A 10,081-nucleotide genomic window follows, 5' to 3' on the forward strand; every position below is an offset into this window, starting at 1 on the left:
CCTTCAGCGATGTGTCGGCCTTGTTATCTCACAGTACGGCGGCGTACTCCAACACGTGCATGGTGAGTGTTAGGTACAGAGTCCTGCCGCAGTCTGGGGGTAGTGTCGTCTCTGGATTGAGCAGCGGGTACAGTAGGCGCATCCTGCTCAGAAGCCTTGGCCCGCACTTCCCGAATGTGCTCTTGCACGTCAGGCGCCTGTCCAGTGTAACCGAGGTGTGTGACCACTGGATGGGGCCTCCCATGATTTGCACCGGCCGGATGTCCGCTGGCACATTCTTCCGCGTAAATATCTCCTCCTGGCTCTTGCCCGCGTTGAATTTGAGCCGCCAGTTGGTGGCCCAAGCTGCAGGCTCGTCGCTGGCGAGCTGTAGGCGGAGATACAGCTGTTGCGCGTTCATGCTTTCCGCGAGAGCGCGGTGTCGTCCGAATAAAGCGCCAGATGGACCCTCGGTGCCTTTGGGACGTTGGCTATATAGAGGAAACACAGTTAGTGGGCCGCTATGCTACTCCCGCTCGGGTAGGACGTGCTGTTGGCGCACCGTCGTCAGCTCGCACGTGGACGGCGGTGTACATCAGGCTTTTATGGTTCTCAGAGCCAATTATAAAATTACGGCCTTAATTCTTTTTATTACTCGTACATGTCTCCGGCAACGGCCTTGCCGCAGTGGATACACCGGTTCCCGTGAGATCACCGAAGTTAAGCGCTGTCGGGCGTGGTCCGCACTTGGATGGGTGGTCACCCAGGCCGCCATGCGCTGTTGCCATTTTCGGGATGCACTCAGCCTCGTGATGCCAATTGAGGAGCTACTCGACCGAATAGTAGCGGCTTCGGTCAAGAATACCATCATAACGACCGGGAGAGCGGTGTGCTGACCACACGCCCCTCCTATCCGCATCCTCCACTGAGGATGACACGGCGGTCGGATGGTCCCGGTAGGCCACTCATGGCCTGAAGATGGAGTGTACACGTACAAGTCTGCAGTCCTCATACACATGAAATCCTCGTGCCACTGTAGACAGTACCGTAGTACGCCATTAGAGAAATCAAAACAAAATGTCGCAGCCTATTGATAAAATGGGGTTCCGGCCGGTCAGTTATTTTCAACAGCAGGACAATTGTTGCAGATGTGTCAGGCCAATTTCAGACGGCTAAAGACGTCAATTGGATTTGTCTGTTACAGCTGAAACAATTGCATAATCGAGAGCAACGAAGCAGAATACAGTCACTTCTCCGTGTCGTTGCCGACATGGCTCGCTGAGACGAAGTGGTGACACGCAAAAACTACCGAGTCGGGCACTAACTGCGTGCGGAAAGAACGACATGTGAGTTGTGGGAGCCAGCCGTTGTGGCCGAGCGGCTGTAGGCGCTTCAGTCCGGAACCGTGCTGCTGCTACGGTCGCAGGTTCGAATCCTGCCTCGGGCATGGATGTGTGTGTTGTCCTTAGCTAAGTTAGGTTTAAGTAGTTCTAAGTCTAGGGGACTGATGACCTCAGATGTTAAGTCCCATAGTGCTTAGAGCCATTTGAACCAGTTGTGGGAGGTTACAGAACTGCAGGACCGGGCCTGTCTTTTGGCGACACAGGAGCAACTGATCTTCAGTAAGACTTACCCTTCTCACTACATCAGTAAGCCGAAAATTTTACAAATATTAAACCCTGTGAAATGAATCAAATGCATTGAAATGAATTACATGTCTCTATGGGAGTGAAATCAACTGAGACGCAATCATGTGGAATGATACCAGTCGGAAACCGCTCAGATATGTCGAACTGGCGTACTGAAAATCGCGTATCAGCGCCAGACCCGTATTCTCTGTTTAGCGCGAGCAGTAGCCATAACCGTTATGTCATCTGAGCAAGCATCCAGGCAACTTTCATGGACACTGGTGTTTCTCCGTATTCATTGAATTCATGTCATTGCACCTTCACTGATTTCAACTCGATCGACCTATTCTTCTCCTATCTTGTTCACCTCCGTAGCTGAGGAGTCAACACGGCCGATAGCCATGCGGAGGACCCGGGTTCGATTCCCGATACTGCCAGGGATTTTTCCTCAGTGGGAGGAATGGACCAGGGCGCACTCAGCTTCGTGGTACCAACAGAGGAGCTGCTTCACCGAACAGTAGCGGCTCCACGTCACTAAAACTGACAATGACCTTGAGAGTGGTATGCTGATCCTAAGTCCCTGCAATACCGCATCCAGTGACGCCACTGGCGGAGGATGACATGGCGGTCGGTCGGTAACGATAGGCCCAACAAGGCCTGTGGACAGGGTGGACGTAATTCTTATCATACATACAGCATGGGCAGGAAGTAACTGTCCATTGTTAATGCGTAATAATTTTAATAAATATTTATATATTTGTTTAAAGGCAATTGTGTTTCTTTCTTTGCAGTGATAGAACTCATTCTTTATGGATAGACATCTGCAGAAATGTGTTCAGGTGGCCTCTCGATGTGAAGTGTGACGTTATTTGATACTCGCACGTGGTGGTGGACTGTGCATGGGGTTCGGAACGCTTTGGATACAGAGTTCATCAGGTATAGCCAAACAATACTAATGAGTGTGGGTTCGGGGCTGTGATCATTCCCGGGTATCGACGATACAGGATAGGGTACCGTTCGTGTGGTAAATGTTCACCCGAAGTCACCAAAAAACTAACACGCCAGACAGCCCAGTCTCATGCAGTACACGATCCGAAATGTCCTTAAAGACGAGTTGGAATTACCTTCGTGGAAGACACACTGCTGCCAGAAACTGTCTGCCGAAGATTGTGACCTTGAGATAGAGTACGAAGAAATCATAATCGGGTTTTCAAACATAATCTATAGTGATGAATTGGCCTAATGGCTACGACGTATGGTCCCGACAAACAAGACATCAGAGTTCGTATCCCGATGTGGAACAAGTGTTCAATTGTCGCTATATATCATATTAAATTACATTAAATCTAAGTACACCTACATGAGCACACTAGCGTGATGATTACAAGGTACCAATCACATAATGTATTCTACTAAATGCTTCGTTACTAACAGCAATAGGATATGAAGCTCATTAAAACATATAATATTATGACTACATTAGTACATATAGGAACTATCGCTACATCATGTGTTTGTATGTCTGTTTGTAAGAACTTGTGAATTAATGATTCATATTGAAAGAAATGTTTGAAGGACCCGGGTTCGATTCCCGATACTGCCAGGGATTTTTCCTCAGTGGGAGGAATGGACCAGGGCGCACTCAGCCTCGTGAACTCAGCCTCGTGATACCAACAGAGGAGCTGCTTCACCGAACAGTAGCGGCTCCACGTCACTAAAACTGACAATGGCCTTGCGGACCTATTTTTTACCTGCAGTATGCTACAAGTTCGTAATGATTCATAAGCGGTATACGGCATCTTACAGCTTATTAACCTTGACTACTAAAGTGGGGCGGGGGGGGGGGGGGGGGGGGGGAGGTTCAAATGGCTCTGAGCACTATGGGACTCAACTTCTGAGGTCATTAGTCCCCTAGAACATAGAACTAGTTAAACCTAACTAACCTAAGGACATCACACACATCCATACCCGAGGCAGGATTCGAACCTGCGACCGTAGCGGTCTCGCGGTCCCAGACTGCAGCGCCTAGAACCGCACGGCCACTTCGGCTGGCGGGGGAGGGGGGGGGGAGGGGGGGGGAGATGTTACAATGCTATTAAACCATCGTAAAGTTTACCACTCCAAAGTTTATTAAGCGCAAGTCATAATTTATATATTATACATTAGTTAATTACGATTATCAGATCTGCAATGATATGTCACATACCAAATTAAGAACACAACATCCTGTTTTGCAACATTCTACAACTGTAAGTTTTACGAGTGTTTGGTAATATAGGGCTAAGTTAGTGTGTTGCAGATATCTCTGAACCATTTCATAGCGCTTGAGAAGCTCAGTCTATTCGCACTTGACTAAATGTAAATGTCGTATGACTAGGACCTCCCGTCGGGTAGACCGTTCGCCGGGTGCAAGTTTTTCGATTTGACGCCACTTCGGCGACTTGCGCGTCGATTGGGATGAAATTATGATGATTAGGACGACACAAAACCCAGTCCCTGAGCGGAGAAAATCTCCGACCCAGCCGGGAATCGAACCCGGACCCTTAAGTTCGACATTCTGTCTCGCTGACCACTTTTTTGTTTTTTTATTTTATTTATTCATTTATTTATTGTTAATTTTTTAATTATTTTTGTATTTTTTTTTAACAGTAAGGAACTGAAAACTAGTAAGTGCACACGTTGCGTCGAGTTGGGGACGCACATAACTAAAACCATGCTAATAGTTGTAGAAAAAGGCATAAAGAAAGAGAGCAAAGTGCGGGGCGAAGGAAACCATGAAACAAAACTGAAGGGTGGAATCCATACCACCATTAACCAGTGCTACATCTTGCACCGGATGGGAAACAAAAACTGCGAAGACCTTTTCGCACCGGGGACAAAAAGAGGAAATGGGCCAAAGACTGCTACAGAGTGTGAGGGTTCACAACGAAACTCTCCATCTGCTGTATCATCCAGGTATGACTTCTCGTAATGATGAAAGTAGATCCCACGTTGTACCGTGTAGTGTTCTATCATCGTCTTGTAATTTTAGTTTGTCTTACCCGTGATGTTCCAGCTACGTGGAGGGTCGTGGAACGCACTCCACAAAAAGTTGGAAAAATATTGTCGATACTTTTGGTTACGGAGGATCTTGCAATGTCGTTCCTGCAGATAGTTCCAAAAGTCAAAAGTGTCCTTAGTGCCGTCTTGAAACAAATAAAGCACTGCATGTCCACGAAGCCACGTCATTGCATTAGTTTTAGTGCGTGGGTAATACGTCTCATCCGGGAATAAGATAGTCTTGGGGTCGATATGATTCGGCGTTACCCGAAGGAAGTATGCTGACATTTGCCTCACTAAGTGCCACACTGCCGTAGACTCGCCACAGCTAAGACGGTGTTCATCGTTGTCTTGAACGCCACAGCTGGTGCACGTGGGTGAGTCTACCATGTGGATCGCATGTAGCCTGGATCTGGTCACCTGCTTACCGTTGACGGTGATATACCACATCGCCGTGACGTCAGTGTCCAGTGTTACGTGGTGAATTGTCCTCCACACTACTCGCCAGTTGACGTTCGGGTGCTTCCTCTCCACGACGTTATCGGGTCGTCCACGTTGCAGGACCCTATAAACCGTCTTTGCCGTCGCCAGTTGAGTCGCTGGTAAGGCAAGTCGAACGTGACTGAGTTCGAGGTAAAAGACACCGATGTAGAAGAGCGAGGAGGGGACGTGGTGTATCGGCACAGGTGGCAACAGGGAGGGCGGTGCTAGTTCTTCTATTAACAAACTGGTCAGACTGTCCGGACGGCGGTGCCATAGTTTGACTAATGTCCTCACAAATAGGGCGACCGCTCTGTCATGAACGTGATAAAGCCCAAGCCCTCTCCGATCCGAGGGAAGGGTGAGAGTCTCATATTTGATCTTGAAAAGCATTCCTGAACTCACGGAGGACCCAAAAGCCTTAAGTATACGGCGAGCTAACATCACCGGTATAGGTAATATCTGGGCGATGTGCGGAATGCGTGACGCTAAATGTGTGTTAACATACTGGGTCCTTTGGACGATGTCCAGGGCTCGTAGGCGGTTGTTGGCAATTCCAGTTCGAACATTTCGTAAAAGCCGTCGAAAGTTGTGAGGAGCGGTCCGTCGTATATCGTCTGTAAAATCAATGCCGAGATATTTCAAACTATCTCTGAGCTGTAAGGGGGTGACACTGTTCTCAGACAATCCGACTCCGATGTTCATCGCCACCGATTTTGCGACGTTGTTACGACTACCAGTGGCCATGCCATATTTCGCTATCCAATTCAGTGCGCTAGCGGTGTCGTCACCTTTGCGGATGACAATCACCAGGTCGTCAGCGTACGCTTTACATCAGAAAGTGTGGCCTCGTAACGTCATACCCGTTAGTCGTTGGCGCAGGCCGCAGAGGAGAGGTTCCATGGCCACAGCGTAAAGTAAAGTGCACAGAGGGCAGCCTTGGCGTATCGATCGAGAAATGGTGAGCGGCTGCGTAGGTCGGCCGTTGACGATCACCTTGGACGTCGCGCCACGGAGTAGTCGCATGACGACAGTGACGAATGGCTGTGGGTACCGCATATGTTGGGGGACCGCTTCCAAATAGTCGTGGTCCACTCGGTCGAAAGCTTGACTAAAATCGATTGCCGCCAGTGCACCCTTCAGACGACATGCCCTCGCCAGTGAGATCAAGTCACGATATTCACTGAGTGCTGTTTCAATATTATTGTCGCCTCCTAATGACGTTTGATCGGGTGAGATAACATGTCGTAAGGTCTGGCGTATCCGCGCCGCCAACAGTCGAGAAAAGATCTTAAAGTCGCAGTTCAATAGCGTCAACGGGCGGTAGTCCTGCAGTCGTGAGCCACCGGACGGTTTGTGAATAGGAGTAATCATCCCTTCCACAAGGGCCGCAGGGAGCGGCACGTCCGGAGATGGTAGTTCGCGACAGATGTCCGTCCATCGGGAGGCTGATAAATATTGAAAAGTCCGGTAAAATTCCAAGGGGAGGCCATCAGGACCCGGAGACTTGTTGACAGCTCCTTTTCTAATGGCGTCGATCACTTCTTCTTCTGTAATTTCGTCCGTCAAGGCCGCTTCCATTGCCGGGGTGACGGTGCCGTAAATCGTCTGAGAGACGTCCTCCAGTGCTGTCGGATCAGGGGTCTGAGCGGAATAGAGTTGGGAGTAATGATTGTAGAACGCTGTGTTTATGTCTTGTTGCGTGGTGAGGCGACGACCGTCCTCCGTGTCGTTGAAGCGTATCAGCGCTCGTTGGCGTCGTTTACGTTCACGACCACTCAGCTACGTGGGGCGGACAGCACTTGACTGGTCACCTTATGGTGTTTGCGTACCACTAACCTGTTCCATTAGCGACTGATGCATGGAAAGAATTATTGTTGATTTTGCGAAATATGCCTCAGAAGAAGCAGTATGCTGATAATCTCTTCTGGGAACGTACGCTCTCAGATCGTCAATAGTAAACCACATCTGATGCACAGTGCCTCTCTTGTAGCTTCTGCGCCGGCCGCGGTGGCCGAGCGGTTCTAGGCGCTTCAGTCCGGAACCGCGCGACCGCTACGGTCGCATGTTCGAACCCTGCCTCGGGCATGGATATGTGTGATGTCCTTAGGTTAGTTAGGTTAAAGTAGTTCAAGTTCTAGGGGACTGATGACCACAGATATTAAGTCCCATAGTGCTCAGAGCCATTTGAACCGTTTTGTAGCTTCTGCCACTGGAGTTGGACGAGTACTCTGCGACAATTTCTGCGCTTACCAAACTAGTCTGTGACGATATGCCCTGCTCTTCCTTGTATATGCTGTATTTCATTTCTCAGTTCCATCTGGTAAGGATCCCAGAATAACGAGTAGTGCTAAAGTATTTATCGAACGACTGTTTTTAAGCGCCTTCTTCCTGTATGGACTACATGGCATTTGTTCGTAAGACCTAATATCATCGGGTGAGGGAGACAAATCGACTTGTATTATTTATTACAAATTTTAACGGTCTTGATAGTAACATAATGCAATAACTACTACGCAAACGGAAAAAGTGGCAACACCAAAGAATAATTAATGTAGAGTCAAGACATCTCCGTAATACACTTGTGTAGGTAATGTATATAAACGATTGCAAGATCACAGTTAATGTAAGGGCAAGATAAACTGCTGAAAATGTGAAATGCTGGTACATTAATAACTGGTGTAATCACCAGAACGCTGAATTCAAGCATGCAAATGTGCATACATTGTATTGTTCAGGTGCCAGATGTCAGTTTCTGGCATGGAGTTCAATGCCGGTTGCACTTAGTCAGTACAGGGGCGGTTAATGGTGTCTGTGGATGATGCTGGAGTTGTTGTCCAATGATGTCACTTATGTGCTAGACTGGAGACAGATCTGGTGATTGTGGAGGTCAAGGCAACATGTAGACTCCCTGTAGAACATGCTGGGCGTTGTGTACATATTTCTGCGTAGTCAGCGCGTACACAACTTTCCCACTAGAGCGCGCCCCACTAAGCACAACAGCGCAGGCTCAGCACTCGTCCATCTCTGCACTACAAGATGGCGCTGCCTTAGAGACGGACCAAATTCTGCTTCCGCCGATCCGCGTATTAATATGTAACACGGCCATTGAGATGGCTGCTAACGTAGAACCTTTTCTCCTCGTGGATCACACTCGTGCAGTGATACCTGAACGTGTGAGGTATCATAACGAGTGTACAGACCTCCGATTAGTCGGTCTGCATTTATCTGCACCAGGCTGTACCAGTCTGCATATGTCTGCACCAGTCTGTACCAGTCTGCATTTGTCTGTACCAGTCTATAGTCAAGTTTCAGTCTGCACCTAATAAGATTATCATATTCCTGTACAGAGCCATGAAGAGAAATGTATAGACACTTTGTCAAGTATCAGAGATATGTGAGAATAAGATTAACGTACCAAGACCAAAGGAACTTCAGATTGTCAATTGTAAATAGCATCCAGAATCAAGTTACGTAAGGTTTATGCATGTTACTATTTTAATAAATGTGTGTGAAAATTAATCAAGTTCTGTTTGAAGTTGGTCACTGTCAATCTGCTACTCTAAGCATGCAAGTGGCATTTGTATCGTCTGACCTAACGGCAGAAGATAAACACGCCACGATAAGACCACGAGACATATTGCTGACACTCGCCTACTTCGTTAGAGCGACAAGTCAAATAATCTGATGGTGTGTGTACCGAAGGTCTTACAGTACGCACACCACACTGGGTTACAACAGCGATGTATGGGTTAGCGTTATCCTTTTGGAAAACGCCCAATGGAATGCTGTTCATGCACAGCAGCAGAACAGGTTGCATAATCAGAGTGACGTACTTTTTTGCAGTCAGGGTGGGTGGGATAATCACGAGAGTGATCTGGCTGTTATACGAAATGGCATTCCAGACCATAACTCCAGGTGAAGGTGCAGTGTGTCTGACATGCAGCCTGGTTGGTTGCAGAGTCTCAATTGGCCTCCTTCTAGCCATCACACGGCCATCACTGGCACCGAGGCAGAACCAGCTTTCATCAAAAAACACAACAGACATCCAATGAGCTCTCATTTGATACCACTGAAGTCGCAAATGGCGGCGGTTTGGGGTCAGCGGGAGCTGGGATCTGTCTTTGAAGTACCGGTTTCTAAGAGTTCGTTGTGTCACTGTGGTGCCCACTGCTGCTTAAGTTGCTGCTTCAGATGTGGTACAATGCAGCAGAGCCATAAGCCGAACACGATGGTCTTCCTTTTCGGTAGCGCCAAACGCTCACGACTGTTAAAGCATTTATTTAAAGCAAACTTGATTTGCATCCTCATAGTGGTGCTACTAGCGCCACTGTTATACAACTGTCGCGAAATTCCAACAGACATATTTAAGATGTAGAAACACGCCTGCCAACTTTCCTTTATGTGGCACAACTCCTTCTTGATGTTACGATTTCTTTCCGTCATTATAGACGATAACCAGTCTCGATTGACTAGCAACCATTCTCAGACCATGCTTACGCTATAAATGGTACCTAAATACAGCATTATCCACGATAACATTACTAAGAGTAACTTCCCAATATCCAAAGGATGGTCGGAACAAGATCAAAAATGGTTCAAATGGCGCTGAGCACTGTGGGACTTAACTGCTGAGGTCATCACTCCCCTAGAACTTAGAACTACTTAAACCTAACTAACCTAAGGACTTCACACATATCCATGCCCGAGGCAGGATTCGAACCTGCTACCGTAGCGGTCGCGCGGTTCCAGACTGTAGCGCCTAGAACCGCTCGGCCATATAAAATAAATAAAATAAATAAAAAAAATGTTATTATTTTAAATATGTTAATTATTCTATCTGTATGATGGTGATTGTGATTGCAATTGTATTTGCTTATCTGGAACGTGGACGTTTAATTATTCGGTATCAGACGCTTGACAATGGCTTTTTCGTAAAGGCAATGTTACTCGTA

General features: G+C 47.7%; 1 pseudogene; it reads left to right on the forward strand.

The window, feature by feature from the left end:
* The first annotated feature begins 648 nt into the window (after positions 1 to 648).
* Positions 649 to 766, forward strand: LOC124596908 (annotated as a pseudogene).
* The last annotated feature ends 9,315 nt before the right edge of the window (positions 767 to 10,081 follow it).

Source organism: Schistocerca americana, chromosome 2, assembly GCF_021461395.2.
Source record: "Schistocerca americana isolate TAMUIC-IGC-003095 chromosome 2, iqSchAmer2.1, whole genome shotgun sequence".
In the NCBI taxonomy this organism is placed as follows: Eukaryota; Metazoa; Arthropoda; class Insecta; order Orthoptera; family Acrididae; genus Schistocerca; species Schistocerca americana.